Source organism: Stegostoma tigrinum, unplaced genomic scaffold, assembly GCF_030684315.1.
Source record: "Stegostoma tigrinum isolate sSteTig4 unplaced genomic scaffold, sSteTig4.hap1 scaffold_67, whole genome shotgun sequence".
Classification (NCBI taxonomy): Eukaryota; Metazoa; Chordata; class Chondrichthyes; order Orectolobiformes; family Stegostomatidae; genus Stegostoma; species Stegostoma tigrinum.
Genome location: NW_026728611.1, coordinates 1,399,713 through 1,416,614, shown reverse-complemented (window position 1 = coordinate 1,416,614; position 16,902 = coordinate 1,399,713). Strand labels below are relative to the sequence as shown.

At 44.5% G+C, this 16,902-nt stretch overlaps 1 non-coding gene across 1 annotated transcript; it reads right to left on the bottom strand.

Annotated features, from left to right (window-relative positions):
- Nucleotides 1-6,796: 6,796 nt before the first annotated feature.
- Nucleotides 6,797-6,868, bottom strand: trnaw-cca (transfer RNA tryptophan (anticodon CCA)). Its single transcript has one exon. It is a non-coding gene; the product is annotated as a tRNA-Trp (tRNA).
- Nucleotides 6,869-16,902: the final 10,034 nt, after the last annotated feature.

Here is a 16,902-nt window from a genome sequence, read left to right as displayed (position 1 = left end):
GCAACTCTCTTGCAGTCTCTTCAGCCACCTATCTTCGTTTCTCTCCATCTTCCGTCCGCCTCCCCCTCTCTCCCTATTTATTCCAGAACCCTCACTCCATCCCCCTCTCTGATGAAGGGTCTAGGCCCGAAACGTCAGCTTTTGTGCTCCTGAGATGCTGCTTGGCCTGCTGTGTTCATCTGGCTTCACACTTTATTATCTTGGATTCTCCAGCATCTGCAGTTCCCATTATCTAAAAGGTTCAACTGGTTTAAATTTCCTGGTGCTAAGACAGGGCAAGTTCACACAGCAACAATGGCCGCAACAGGACAGTGTGAAGGATGTCAGTGTGAAAATAGATGTGAGATTATGCAGTGTCTCAGTAAACTGGAAGGAGGAACATAAAGGCGAGTTAGTGATTTTGGAAGGAAGAAAAACCTCCAACTGGTGGCTTTGAATTCTGATTCATCAAACGCAGATATGTCAGAGAGCGTTGGTTTGAGAGAAGAATGTCATCTCCTCAAAGAATATTTTTATTGAAAAGTGTGTGATGCATTTCTGGAGCACGAATCATGAGGAATAAAGTACGTTGCTGAAAGTCCCCATGAGATAACTCGGGTTCGAGCCAAGGTTGCTGCAGCCACAACACAGAGCACTAACCACTATACAATCACGCCACACATTGGAGGTTCCAAGATAATAAAATGTGAGGCTGGATGAACACAGCAGGCCAAGCAGCATCTCAGGAGCACAAAAGCTGACGTTTCGGGCCTAGACCCTTCATCAGAGAGGGGGATGGGGGGAGGGAACAGGAATAAATAGGGAGAGAGGGGGAGGCGGACCGAAGATGGAGAGTAAAGAAGATAGGTGGAGAGAGTGTAGGTGGGGAGGTAGGGAGGGGATAGGTCAGTCCAGGGAAGACGGACAGGTCAAGGAGGTGGGATGAGGTTAGTAGGTAGCTGGGGGTGCGGCTTGGGGTGGGAGGAAGGGATGGGTGAGAGGAAGAACCGGTTAGGGAGGCAGAGACAGGTTGGACTGGTTTTGGGATGCAATGGGTGGGGGGGAAGAGCTGGGCTGGTTGTGTGGTGCAGTGGGGGGAGGGGATGAACTGGGCTGGTTTAGGGATGCAGTGGGGGAAGGGGAGATTTTGAAACTGGTGAAGTCCACATTGATACCATATGGCTGCAGGGTTCCCAGGCGGAATATGAGTTGCTGTTCCTGCAACCTTCAGGTGGCATCATTGTGGCAGTGCAGGAGGACCATGATGGACATGTCATCAAGAGAATGGGAGGGGGAGTGGAAATGGTTTGCGACTGGGAGGTGCAGTTGTTTGTTGCGAACTGAGCGGAGGTGTTCTGCAAAGCGGTCCCCAAGCCTCCGCTTGGTTTCCCCAATGGAGAGGAAGCCGCACCGGGTACAGTGGATGCAGTATACCACATTGGCAGATGTGCAGGTGAACCTCTGCTTAATGTGGAATGTCATCTTGGGGCCTGCGATAGGGGTGAGGGAGGAGGTGTGGGGACAAGTGTAGCATTTCCTGCGGTTGCAGGGGAAGGTGCCGGGTGTGGTGGGGTTGGAGGGTAGTGTGGAGCGAACAAGGGAGTCACGGAGAGAGTGGTCTCTCCGGAAAGCAGGCAGGGGAGGGGATGGAAAAATGTCTTGGGTGGTGGGGTCGGATTGTAAATGGCGGAAGTGTCGGAGGATAATGCGTTGTATCCGGAGGTTGGTGGGGTGGTGTGTGAGAACGAGGGGGATCCTTTTGGGGCGGTTGTGGCGGGGGCGGGGTGTGAGGGATGTGTCGCGGGAAATGCGGGAGACGCGGTCAAGGGCGTTCGCGATCGCCGTGGGGGGAAAGTTGCGGTCCTTAAAGAACTTGGACATCTGGGATGTGCGGGAGTGGAAAGGCCCGAAACGTCAGCTTTTGTGCTCCTGAGATGCTGCTTGGCCTGCTGTGTTCATCCAGCCTCACATTTTATTATCTTGGAATCTCCAGCATCTGCAGTTCCCATTATCTCTGACACATTGGAGGTTGCTTGCTTTGCCAAAAATGACAGTGGCAGAGGAAATGTTAGGAACAGCAACAGCTACACAACAGGGATACTTTCCAAGCAGTGCACCGTAATGTAAGGATTCACACTGGGCTGGAATCTTTAACTTCGATGCTCCCAGATACCGTGGAAATTCCAACAGTGAGTATGTTAAAGAATGAGAGTAATAAATTTCCACAAAATATCAAAGGCTCAGGCGATAGTGCAGACGAGTGTTTCAATGTATTTTTCGATGGCAATGCAGTTTAACATTGGTTAATTCACCAGCTCCCTCACACAAGGAAGTAACCGTTGCTGCGGACGACAGTATAATCCCAGTCCCCAGGCCCAGCACCGGAGAAACTCAGTGGCCCAGCCGCAAAGATACAACTGGAAATGGGGATGGTAGTGAGCGTGTGGGGCAACGCTTTGGCTGCAGTGACCCAATCGGTGAGCACCCGGTCCTTCTACGACGGTATAGAGGTGCGTGAAATGCCGAGGCTGTGAGCTCCAACCTCACCCGGAGCAGCTTTAAATGGCATGGAGCAGGGATTATTGGGGGATCACCTTGTGGGAAATATCATTCAGCAATGTTGAGCAAAACGGAATTTATCAGAGAAAAAAATAGTCTCTGACGTTGTGCAGTGTCAATTCCTTATGATTTTTTTTTCAACTGTCAATGAAAAAGCTGCAAATATTCCCCAAATGAAGAGCCATCTGTGGACAGAGAAACAGAGTTGGTGTTTCAGTTCAGTCACCATTCTCATATTTCTGATCCTCCACTGGTTTAAATTCTGGGAATGGCTATTTAGTCCGTTACATATTATTCACTTCCCTGCAAACTCGCACAGGTCATTATACCAATCGAAGGGAATTAGCTTTATCTCAGCGGGCCTTTTAAATGTTGTCATCAAATTTTGGTGCCAAGTTGAAAAGACAATTTAAGTGCTGCGGTAAAGAGCAGAGAGTTCTGCAGAGCTAAACTAAATAATTCAGTTCTTTTGTGATTTCTAATCGTTCACGTGGAACAGGCTGCCACACCTATAAAAACCATGATCTCTTTTTATACTTAGTCTTATTCGGTTACACTGACCAAGTTGTTACAATTGCCTTTTTTAAAAAAAAAAATCTGGAATCAGCTTTTTTTTCTCGAAAATCGTTCCCTACTTGAATAGCTCGAACTAAATAAAAATGTTGCTCCAAACCATTCTATACTGTTCACCGTTGACTTTGAATCTGTGAACTATTGTTATTGGCTGATTCGAAACGGGGTGGTTCCCACTGGCTCGCTCTCACCAACCTCCCACGATCTGATAAATTGGCGATAGGTCACCACTCAGTCTTTCCTGTTTTCCACCCGCGTGATCCTTCACCACTTCCCTCATCCCAATAAACCCCGTCCTTCAAAAATGTCGTTATATCGGAGTAAACTCTGTCTGTGTCCTTTCTAACCATCTTTAAATCAGAGTAAATCTCCCTCCTTTGTTTATGCTGCCCATATATACCAGTAAACACCATCCATATTCGTTCTGATGCCTTACATCCAAGTAAGCCCTGTCTTCTGAAAGGTTGCCGAGCCCAACAGCCCAAAAAAACTATGCTTCACATTTCTCCTCTGGGCTGTATACTTTCACCCGTGCTGCAGGAAAGGTATTTGCTGCTCTGCTATCATAGTAGCGAACATGGCAAAGGAAAACATTTACTAAAGCAAAAACAAGTGTTTCATAATGTGCGCGCACACAATCCAACTCTAGGTGCATCCTCCAGGTGCTTGTTGCTCAGTTCTGGGCGTGAAATATCTGGAAGCGAGGAGGTGGATTGAACGGATAGGTTCCCGGGAACAGCGTTGTGTATGATAAATGACAGTAATGAAGGCAGATTGGAAAGTTAAGACATTTGTCCTTGGAGGACAGGAGACTGAAACCTGGTCTGATTGAAGCTTTCCAAGACACGAGGGCTATGGACAGAGGGAATAAGAGGGTGAGAGTGCTCCCATGTTTGAAAGGATCGAGAACAGTCAGGCAGAGATTCAAAGCCATGAGGAAAATAAATAAAAGTGATATGAGGAAGAACATTTACACACAGGGAGTGGTAACGTCCTGGAAAACACTATCTGTGAGCGGCAGAGTCAGACTCAATCGATATAATAGGGAATTAAATGGTTTTGTTAAAAGTAACAATGTGCAGAGTTGGAAACAATTCTCCATTGTTGTCACAAGCATTCAATATAAAAAATACTGTGGAAAGTGTGTAATGTCGCTTGTACATAGGCATCATTCACACTGACTAAGAACAAAATTTGAAAAAAAATCTGAAAGAAAACCTATCGCCGCCGCGAGTGTCCGGTTCCGGTGTTCCCAGCCCACACCATGCCGCCGAGAGTGTCCCGCTTACAGTTAAATGGAGAAGGCAAGTGAATGAAACAAAAAAAGACACACATTTCCTCATTGTGGAGAGACAGCATAGGTAAGGTGAGACGTATAGTTCCATCCGAGCTGCGACAATTTTTTGATTCTGTGTGAAATTAGAGTTTGCAGAGTCATAGAGTGGTAGAGAAATACAGTATGAATACAAACCCTTTGGTCCTACTCATCCATGCCTCCCAGATAACCTAAATTAATGCAATCCCATTTGCATTTGGGCCAGATCCTTCGAATTCATTCCACTAATATACTTACCCATATGCCTTTTAAATGTTGTAATTGTACCAGTGTCCACCAATCCCTCTGGCAGCACGTTCCACACATGCACCACACTCTGCTGAAAAAAATGCCCCTTAGGTCCCTTTTAAATATTTCCCCTCTCACATTAAACCTATGCCGTTTAATTTTGGACTCTCCAATCCCGAGGACAAGACCTTGTCTACTTACCCTACCAATGTCCCCCATGATTTGATAAAACCTTCGACTCTCCAGTGAAAATAGTCACAGTCTATTCAAACTCTCTCTATAGCCCTTAAACCACCAACCCTGGCAAGATCCCTGTAAACATTTTCTGAACCCTTTCAAATTTCAAAACATCCTTCCTGTAGTAGGGAGACCAGAATTGAACACAATATTACAAAAGAAGCCTAAGCAATGTCATATACAGGCGTAACATGAGCTCCTAATTTTCTCCACTCAATGAACTGAGCAATCAAGGTCAGCATACCAGGCGCCTTCTTCACCACCATCTCTGTCTCCGACTCCACTTTGAAGGAACTATGAACCTGCACACCAAGGTCTCTTTGTTCAGCAACACTGCCCAGGACCCTACCATTCCTTATCTACGTACTCACCTGATTTGCATTTCCAAAATGCGGCACGTCACATTTATCTAAATTAAACTCCATCTGTCACTCCTCGGCCTATTGCCCCATCTGATCAAGATCAAGTTGCACTCCGAGGTAACCTTCTTCACTGTCCACTACACCTCCAATGTAGGTGTCATCTGCAAAGTCACTAACCATAACTCCTATCTTCACATCCAAATCATGTTCATGAAAGGACAAAAAACAGTGGATCCAGCGCCAATCCTTTCAGCACACCACTTGTCACAGGCCCACAGTGTGAAATGTAAACCTCCATCACCAACTTTTTGCCTTCCACTTTCAAGCCAATCCTGTATCCTGAAGTGGGAGGAGGGGATACGTGGGAGGAAGGACAGGTTAGGGAAGCAAGGACAAGCTGCTTTAGTTTTGTGATGCTGTAGGGGTAGGGGAGATTTTGAAGCTTGTGAAGTCCACATTAATAACATTGGGCTGCTTTCACAAGCTTCAAAATCCCTAAGCATCCCAATGCCAGCCCAGCTTTTCCCGGCCTCCCTAACCTGCCCTTCCTCCAATCTATCTCACCCCAAGCCCCACTGCCATCTCCTACCTACTAACCTCATCCCGCAGCCTTGACCTGTTCGTCCTGCCTGTACTTCAGTTATCCCCCACGTTGTTTTAGACAGCAGCGTCTAACAGGTCAAATAATTTTGTCAAATGACAAACTGAAACAAATAAGTGCCCACCATTGGATTTCCTGACACAGTGTATAAAATTCAGGGCCACCCTTAATGGGGACAGGGGCCGTCGCGCTGTGGTTCCCGTTCCTGCTGGTGAATAAAGATCGTTTTAACTGTGTTCAGTGACAGGTCGTTGATTGGAAACACTTCTTTCTGAACTTGCTGTCACTTTGCGATTAGAGAAGGAGCTGGAATCTCTTGATCGACTGAAACATAAAATTGGGTGTCTGTACAATAAGTCCTAACCTAGCAGTGTAATGTTTATTCACACTGCTCTGTCACCAGTTGAATGAAACACCTGCTCAGAGGAAGACGGCTGTATATTTGAACCTCATGGTAAACAGTTAGTGGTTTATTTCTCACACTGAGGGAAATGGGCGTTTCATACAACTTTCACAGAAGCCAGACACTTGGCAAACAGGCCATTCAACCCAAACCCCTACAATCCAGCAAATCTCCCCCTCCCTGGACACTACGGGTAATTTATGCATGGCTTATCCACCTAGTTTGCACATCTTTGGACTGTGGGAGGTACCCCACACAGACAATTGTCAGGCAGTAGAATTGAACCCACATAACTGGGGCTAGAAGCTAGCAGTGCCCATCACCAGGCCACCACGTAGCCCTAACAATGCTTGTCCAACCAATGGATCCACCACGTGCCTGAAATATTATACAGAACTGAATCTGGCAACAAACCTTAACGTATAATTCAAAGAAGAAATTGAGTGATGTACAGCCACAGAGAACACATTCTATTGTTATTTTCAAATATGGGGAATTGAGCTTCTAAATAAACGTAATGAGCCTGACGTGATTTGAACACGCAACCTTCTGATCTGGAGTCAGACGCGCTACCGTTGTGCCACAGGCCCACACACTTACATCTGCAGTTGTGCGGAATTAAGGGAGTGACCATACCGCAATGCTTTTGAAATTATGACTAAGAACAAATGTCGAAACTTAATGCCTGTTTCTCTGTCTGTCTCTTCCTCTGTCCCTCTAAACAACTAGGCCCTGTCTCTAACTGTCCGTCGCTCTGGCTCCCTCCTTCCACTCTTCTTGACTTCATTGTCTCAACTTCCCGCTCCTCGAACTTAACCCCTTCGTCTCCATACATTAGGCTCTAAACATTTTTTGGGGGGGACTGATTCCAGTCTGTACGTTACGGGTTGGATCCAGGACAGACAAAACGGGGCATAAATGATCTTTGGAGGGTTTAGAAAAGAAAAACATGGACTGGGTTCCATTCCCATTCTCTGGTTATTGCCCACAAAGCCGGTCAGCAAGACACAATATTTCTCAAACTTTATCGAGAAAAAGCGCCATGAATGCCACTGATAGAAATAGGGCATCCACAGAGATGTTTAACTTAAGGTCAGATACCAAGTGCCCCTGACTGTAATATACAAATGTAAATACTTGGTGATATAATTACATTTCATTGAATGATTCAGTACCACATCATGCACAACTAGTTCAGGAACCAGCACCATTATTGTGTCACAATAGTTGAAGGCCATAACCGCTCATGCCCTATGACGTCATGGTGCAGATGCGAGTCCCGGGGAGAGTTTATTAAAGAAACCTCACTGAAGGTCAGACTGCCCTGTGTCGGGAAGCATTTGGATGGCCAACCACAATCATTTTATGTGTGCACAGAGATCCAAATTAAACATTTTCATTTCCCTTCCTTCTACTTAAAATTTCAAGACCCACAAAACCAAAATTCCTCAGATGTGTTTGGAAGCATTTCTTCCGGAGGTTGGCGAATTATTACTGCGGACACTTGGTTAAAGTTTGAACACAGTGAGAACCAATGATGTCAAGATATGAACTCATTGGCCTCTAAACCTAGTGCCTGGACACCCCGACCAATATTTAGAGCAATGATGATACTCTAAACCGTTGCCTGTTTACAACAGAGGAAGACTTCATTAGGCTCGACCTGCCGTGTTTCTGAAGAGGAGCACAAGTGATGCTGCAAATTAAACAAAACACGTGGCAGACAGGCTGCAGAACCACTTTGTGAGCATCCACAACCCGGGCTAATTGGTGGTAAAATGGATGTGTTTGCAGTGGCTGTGTTCAGACTGTCGCCTTGTCTCCACAGTGACAGCTCCAGCCTTTGGTTTGGAAGAATAAAACTGGTAGAAGGCAAGTGCGATTTCAGGAAATGTTATTTGAAGTTATTTTCCCTCACACCTGGGTTTTGGGTATTTCGGCAACCTTTCTTCTGAACAGATAATAATGAGTCCCACATTTTGGAGCAGACAATTGTAAAACCCTAAATGAGACCAAAAAAACGTAGAGTCAGATATCATAGAAAACCTATATCACAGACAGGGAATATTCAGCCCATTGAGTCTGCATCAACGCTCCGAAGGGCCTGCACACGATGGGGCAAGTTCTTATGGCCAATTCATCTACACTATAAGAGTTAAGGTGATGGGAAGAAACGGAAGCAAACCCACACAGACACGGGGAGAATGCACAAACTCAACACAGGCTGTCACACAAAGTGGGAATCAAACCAGGGTTGCTGTCACAAAAAGGCCCCAAAATGCTTCGATCCTACCCGCTGGGGAAGTAAACCCTAGTCACCCTGCCTCACAGACAGGGACCCTAATCACTATACTGCTGAGGACAGTAAGAGTGCAAAAGCGTCTTACTCGTGCGCGAGTCAAAAACAGCCCCTCAACAATCCTAATCCCATTTATTACTATTGAAGCCATCTGAATGCTTCATAAAGTCATAGGGTATCTCTCTCCAGAACACTTACAGAAAGGGTGGTCCAGAGTCCAAAAGGGTGCTGGCTCAGAACATTTTTTTCTGGACATCTACTCAAACACATCCACCAAATATCTTAAATGTATGGACTCTGGTGATCGATCCTCCATCAAGGGGAAACATTTCTTTCAGTCGACCCTATCAATATCCCTCATTACTTTGTACTCTCAGTCATGTTCCCTCTTAATCACTTCTGCTCTGAGGAAAACAACTTCAGTCTGTTCAATTCTTCTTCATGACTGAAACAATTCAGTCCAGACAATATTTTGGCAAATAGCATCTGCCCCATTTACACAGCGAAGACATCCAGGCTATGATGTGAATTATGGAACTGTGCACAATGCTCTAGCTATAACGGAACAAGTAAATGAAATTACTGGAACAAAAACTACAGAAACTGGGCTTTTCAAAAGAACTTTCTTTCAAACAATATCGCCCTTTCTCCTTTCCTGAGTCTGACATACCGACAATCACTGGTTTGTGTCAGTAAAAGCTGCTAGCTAAGGTTTGATCTCACAACGGCAGGATCTGAATGGATTGACTGGCTTCAAGTTCCCAATGGTGAAACTGGGGAATGTGCACCCAGAAATATGGACTAAAACAGGACAGACTGAATGGTGTCAATGTAAAAATGAGTGTTAGATTGTGCAGTGCCTCAATTAAGTGAAATGAGGAACTAAAAGGAGAGTAGGTAATTGTGGAATGGAAAGAAATCTCCAAGAGCTGAGTTTGAATTCTGAAACATCAACGCAGATATGTGAACCAGCGAAGGTTTGAAGGGAGAAAAGATCATCAGCTAGGAGAATATTTTCATGAAAAATGTTTGATATTTTGCCACATTCTATAACTTGTGCCACAAGGAATAAAAAACACCATCAGTGAGCGTGCAGTCCTTCTATGACGGTATAGAGGCACGTGAGCTCTAACCTTACCCAGAGCCGCTTTAATTGACATGGAGCAAGGCATGTTGGGCATCAAGTTGTGGGAAAATGTTGTTCAGCAAAGCAGAATTTATCGGAGCAAACCGGTCTCTGTGTTCGGATAACAATCAGTACCCATGGGAAATACGTCAATTATCAACTGGAAAACATTTCTTTTCAGCGGTAGAGGGTCATCTGAAGAGAGAAAAAACAACATGATGTTTTAGCTTGACGGACCTCGCCATATCGCTGGAACAGCCTTGTAAGAATTTCAGGGAAGTGGCTGTTTATCTGTTTCACAGTATTCAATTTGGTACATGCAAATTAATATAAATTGGTCCAATGATCAAAAAGAATTAGATTTATCTCATTGAGCAGTTCGAACATTGTCATCAAATGAGTCGGAGATTCGAAGAAAACAAATCCGCCCATTCCACTTGTATCAGCTCGTGGTGACTTCTGCAACTTTGCAGTGTCAGTCCTTTTCGCAATGCAAAGCATTTGAGAAATTTGTTCCTGACTGAATTGTTTACTGGAAGCAGGGAGCTGAGCAAGATATTGGCTGAACTGGTTCGGTCGTGAGGACCACAACAGAAATTTCCTTTCTTGCAGTGTGAATGAGATTGGATAGCGCAGAGAATTTCGATACGTGTTCCCGATCACAGGAGAGTCCACAACCAGAGATCACAGCTTGAGGTTAAGCTGCAAGCCATTCAGAGGTGAGGGGAATATCATCACCAGAAAGCAAGGAGCCTGATGAATTCTGTGGTACACAAAACAGTTGAAGCTAAAATATTGTATCAGAGATAATGGGAACTGCAGGTGCTGGAGAATCCAACATAACAAAGTGTGGAGCTGGATGAATACAGCGGGCCAAGCAGCACCTCAGGAGCACAAAAGCTTATGTTCGGGCCTAGACCCTTAATCACAGAGGTCTCTGATGAAGGGCCTAGGCCCGAAACGTCAGCTTATGTTCTCCTGAGGTGCTGCTTGGCCTGCTGTGTTCATCCAGCTCCACACTTTGTTATCGAAGCTAAGACATTGATTATTTTACCAAGAAATGTAGTCCTTCGGGTTCAAGGGACAAAAGGATCTGGGGTGAAAAGTGAAACAGGGTACGGAGTTGTAGGATCCCCATGATCAATGTGAATAGTGGTGCAGTCCAGATGGACCGACTGGCCTCTGCCTGCTCCAACGTCTCTCCAAAGCGATCTCGCACCGAGCCTCGTGAAACAACACCAAAAAACAGATTATCAGTGACAAAAACATCCATCAGTAAGAACCCGTTATTTCTGATTACGATTTTGTATCCGGTTAGTGAGATGCACTGACGCTAACTTCACTCTTCTTTCAGAGATGTGTGTAAATAGCTGTGTTCTTTCATGTAGAAATGATGATGGCAGTTGGTCTCGTGTGGGTCATATCATAGAAGGAGAATCCCCGTGACAGCGTGGATGTAAAATTGTCTGTGAGCATTTGTTTTCCAGACTCGAGAACAGTGCAAAGGGTTGTTCCAACAAGTCATACCGAGGCCACCTCTCTTCGGAACCACTGTTAATGAGCCGCATATTTTGGTGTAGACAATTGGAAAATCCAAAATTAGACTACAATGCATCGAGTCAGAGATCATAGAAACCCAACTGTAGACAGAAGCCATTCGGCACAGTGAGGCTGCACCGACTCTCAATGGAAAACAAAGTTGCTGGAAAAGCTCAGCAGGTCTGGCAGCATCTGTGAAGAAAACAGCAGAGTTAAATTTTCTGTTCCGGTGACCCTACCTCAGAACCAAGAAGAGCTTTCCATAAACATGCATTTCGTACAGCTGCAGTATCTGGTCTGCATGTCCCTGCGCAAGGTGGGCAATTTCCTATGTCCAATTCACCTAACCAGCAGATGTTTCGCCTGTGAGATGGAAGCTCCATGGAGACCAGCGGCAAAGACACAAACTCCACACAGACACCACCCAAGAATGGATCTAAAAGGCACTATGTCTCCTCAACAGGGAATTGAACCCCGGTTTCCTGCGAGACAGGCAGGGATACTAACCACTATACTACCGAGGACCGCACATGATTCCCATTGTAGTTAGGCCCCTATGAGTGCACTAGGCAAAGAAAACTGCTTTGTGATCCGAATTCTATTTTCCATCACTTGGCACGTCGCCTTGTATGCCTTAGCATCACAAATTTACGTCTGAATGCTTCTTGCAGTTAATCAGATGCCTGCCTCTAGAACACTGACAGGCACTGGTTCCAGATTCCAAACACCCACTGGCTGAAAATGATTTTCCGCCCTTCTACTCAAATCTTCCGACATCTTACTTTAAATCAATTCCCCTCTTTTTATCGATCTCGCCAACAAGAGCAAATGTTTCTTTCAGCATACCCTATCAATATTCCTCATTGTTTTGTACTTCTATATCTTGCCTCCTGTAAATTTCCTCTGCTCTAAGGAAAACAAACCCAGTCTGTCCAATCTCTTTTCATAACGAAATACTTTCAGCCCAGGCCATATCCTGGTAAATCTCTTCTGCAGCGTTTCCAGTGCTATCACATCCCTGCTGTGATGTGAATTGCAGAACTGTACACAATTCTCTCGCTATTGCCAAATGAAAAATGAAATAAGTGACGCACAAAACCACAGAAAATGTTTTGTCCATCGAAGTCTATTTTGATCAAATTTGTCCTGGTCCCTTTCCTGAGTCTGATGCTCCCATAATCACTGGTGCATGTCAGGAAAAGAACTGCTCTCACAACCGCAGTGCCTCAGTGTATCGACTGGTTTGAAAGTTGCAGTGATAAGTCTGGAACACGTTCACTCAATGTTAAAATGAGTGTTAGATTGCATAGTTTCTTGGTGAAGGGATGCAAGCATCATAAAGGAGGGGTTGTGTTTGTGGAACAGAGAGGTATCTCCAAGAGCTGTGTTTGAATTCTGATCCAACAAACGTGATACATTAAACAGCGAGGGTAGAATATTTTCACATAAAATTGCTTGATATTTTGCCGCTTTTCCGTAGCACGTGCCACGAGGAGTAAAAGATGTAATCGGTGAGCGGGCGGTCCTTCTACGACGTTGTTGGAGTGCATGAAATGTCAAGCCTGTTGCTCTCACTTCATCTGGAGCAGCTTTTACTGACTTGAAGAAGGGATTTTTGGGACATCAGGATTTGGGAAAGCAAGTTTAAACTGAAACAAATTAGTTTTCAGCAACACAGGTGTTTGCGGGCTGGGGTATGATCTGTCCGTTAAAATATCTCAATTATAAAGAAACATGCTGCAAACATTCAACCCGTAAAGTGAGGTATCTGCGCAGGGAGTAATGGAGTTAATGTGTTCACTCTTTGAACTTTCCCGTATGGTTGTCTCTGCACCGGGTTAAATTGCAAGAAGGGCTTTTTCACTCGTTTCATATTATTCAATTTCCTGTAAACACACACAGGTCATGAATCTAATCTTCAGAACAATAATGGGAATATAGGATGGTGTTACTAGTCTCGCGTTTCCTCACGTTATGGAGGAAAAGCAGGAAAGTTGAGTTGAGATTTATTAGAACAGTTGTGATCTCATTGAATGACTGAGCTGTATAGGATGACAAATTGGAGATGCCCTTTTATGAAAACAGAAAACAAAGAACTGCGGCAATCTGACACAAAAACGTGAATTTATAGAGAAACTCAGCAGGCATAGCAGCATCTGCAAAGGGAAAAAGCTGACGTTTTGGCTCCACTGACCGTTCGTTACTACCAGGTTAACTGTTCATTTCTATAGTATAATGGCGGGAGACACTATTAACTTTATCTTTAGAATCAGCGTATTAATCAAAATCACAATCTCTCATTAGCTTACAAGCATAAACTTTTCAACATAAAGGGACTTGATCAAAACTAATGCTCCTTCTGTTGCCCTGAGGTGGTGAAATCCTCTGTTTTTTTTTCGTTTTCCCTTCTGTCAGTTAGCAGTCATGTCGAATGGAGAATTGGTACTTTCAGTGTCTACCACAATATGCCCTTCTATTTGTCTCTGTGTATCCACCTGGACATCTTTCCCATTATCCCACACTCCATCTGTATATGCCCCCTATTTCCCATTTATGCTCTGTGTAAAGCCTGACATTCGGAGACACTCTGAGAATGCAGTGTTTAGTACTGGACTCACATTCCTCGGACAATGTGTCTGTCAGTTATGACTGAGGTAAGGAGACATATCTTGTCTCAAAAGATCCTGAATCTTCAGAATCCTAAGTGGAATTCCTAATCCATTGGGGAAAAAAAGACAATGCTGCCACAATTATAGGACTGAGGCAGAGAATGAGAGGGATCAGCTCGTGGTGTCTGTGCCATGACCACAACATTCCATGGTAAGGCTGCAGTTTATCCTGCCTCACCTCGCTATTCCGACCAAATTGAGAATGAAGGGAAGAGAATACAAGTAAAGGAGAAGCAGAAGTGCTTGTGGAAGAGCAGAAAGGTACTTCAGGATGAATCCAGCAGTAAAAGAGGAGACCCTGAAGCAGCCGCCTGATGACAAATGTGTTTTCTTTGCCAGTAAAACTCACTGCATCACAAAGCGGGGGCCATTGAAGTGACGCGGTGACGGAGATTATCTTTACTGGTTGTTCATGTGGTGAATGCTACCATTGTTGCTCATGTTTGTGCTCACACCACAACTCTCCTGCGTGTAAGCCTCAAACATAAACTGGAGATTGGTACTCAACACTTACAGATCTCCAGCTGCACAATGAGGCTGGCTCGTTAGGAGCTTTGGCAGAGGTTCATGTTAATAGATTCTGTTGTGCAATTGGTCAGTGCATTCGGTTATTGAGAAAAAGATTGGTGTTTTAAGGCGGCCCCAGAGAACAGCCTCTTTTGTTTTACTACCCTTTGACGTTTCTGGTGATACAGAAGTTCGTCAATCGGGATTGTGCCTTCAGGAGATAGCTTCGAAACTTTGTCAGCTCCACTGTTATCCAGTCAGACCCCAGACTTCCAGGTTTTAATGCAGTTATTCTCAACATTGTGATCTAAGAATTAAACCAGCCATGTGCCTACATTTAATTCATAAAAAGTTGATGAAGAGATTGGAATCAAACAAACTCATCAATGATTTCTCTTCCCCAGCTTCACGCTGAGTGAGACAGAGATATGCAGTAGGATTTGACATCACATTCTCCAATCCTCTACTGTCAGCCGCTTGTTGCCCATCCCTGGGAGGCAAGATCCAACCACTAGGGCCAACCTTCCCTAACAACAGAGCACAGGTTCACGAAAGAAAAAACAGGGAGACTTCATCCCGTTCAGTAAACCCCAGAGCAGCATTGGCACAGTCTCCAAGTGAGTGGAATTTTCTCTCAGCTCCAGTTGGGAATTTTCATGTGACACAAATAGTGGAAACCTGTTCCCAATGAACGGTTAGTCTCCTGTGATAAAGAGCGAAAATCATTTTACATTTCACCATGGCTGCAGAAAATTCTTCTTGACCTGCGAATCTTTTTAACTGAACTCCGAAAATCCAGTCCCCAAATGTGAATCTGCAAAAGTTGCTCCTGTACTGAGCAAACAAGGTGCTGAATGTATTGAGTGAGACTGGGCAGACAGATACACCTCACACAGTCTGTAACAGAAATGACTGGGTTTATTAAGCAGATTCACCGTCTCTCAGAGTGACTGACAGTCACATAGGCAGCTAAAGGATGAGGGTGCCGACATTATAATATGAATTTTGAATGTTCAGTGGAAATAGATTCTAATTTTCTGAAGGAATAACAGCTGAAAAGTGGAAGATGTAAATGATGTTATTTGTGATTGAGAGGAATGAACTGGAAACTTGTAATTTTCGAGGTGGATCATCTCCGCACATTGAAATGAGGTTGCAGGGGATTTGGCACAGTGTGAAAAGGGAAAATAAGGAGCACTTGGTCAAGCTTGGCTTGCTCAGTCGGTGGAGCGTGAGACTCTTAATCACACGGTTGTGGGTCCAAGCCCCAAGCTGGGCGTCTTAGCTTCTTACTGCTTTGTTTTCTGAGGTGAAGCACAGCTCTCCAGCATTATCAGTGAAACCAGCAGCTTTCGCTGTGCTGAAAGCATGACTTCTCTTCTGCTGCTTTGATTAAAATACTGGCTTCCAGTTGTGCAATGAAATTTGTTTCCACTTCACTGCAAATCCCAGAGATCAGTTTTCACATGCAGCTGCTTATGTAATAAATAACAAGACTTGCAAAGGCGCCAACCCAACTCCAATCCTGCACCAATAATTGTATTCAGAGACACTTCCTGGGTGGGTTCATGTCAAATGGAGCTGAAACAGAATTAACTAACTCTGAGGATACTACAGAAAACGTCAGTGAATTCTACTTGAACGATATTCAGTTGACTGGGAAAGTTATCTTTTGTGGCCGTGTAAAATTTTCATTGTCGTTAAAAGAGGGGAAAAATTGTGAGTTTTCGCTGTGTGACAAAAGTGATCTGGGCGAACCCAGGTATTTCACTTCTGAAATATGTGTTCTTTATCAAAGTATAAACAAAAATACTTTCTCACAGGCACATGACTTTTTTGCGCAATGGAATCTGGCAAAGTGTGTTCAGCTTTCCACTGGTATTTGCTTCGATTGAAGAGCTATCAGCACCTGGTGTGAACTTAATATTGTAGCCGGGCATTGCCGAGCAGCTAAGAAAATGGACGAGGAGGATAGCGATCGTCCAAACATTTCCCTGCACCTGCGCTTACATTGTGTGCAGTAGCAACATTGGAAAATGCCTCTGCCGCTGTTTGAAGTGTGGCCGAGCAATCTAAAGTTTTGAATTAAAGTTCGAGTCTCTAAGGAAGTGTGAGCTCAAATTCTCCCTACTGCCAGCTGTTATATCAAAGCTACGTAGGATGGGCTGTCTTTAGCTTGTCTCTGCTTTGCCCAATGTAATCTTTGATTTGGTTGAGCACGAAGAATTCATTGTGTTAGCGTTCATAGTGCGTTTCCATGGTGCAGTCGTTAACATGTGCAGAAACACCCCAGCATGACAACAGGAAGAAGCAGGCTGCACTGCTGTTTCACATTCCAGGCAAGCTGCATTTCTCACCCTTTTGCAGCAAGTGAATACAGATTCTTATTTCGCTGCTGGTGTGAAACCAAATCCTGCATTGAACCTTTTTGCAGTTATATGCTGGGTTTTTTGGTGAAATGGAGGGTAATTGAAATGTGAAATT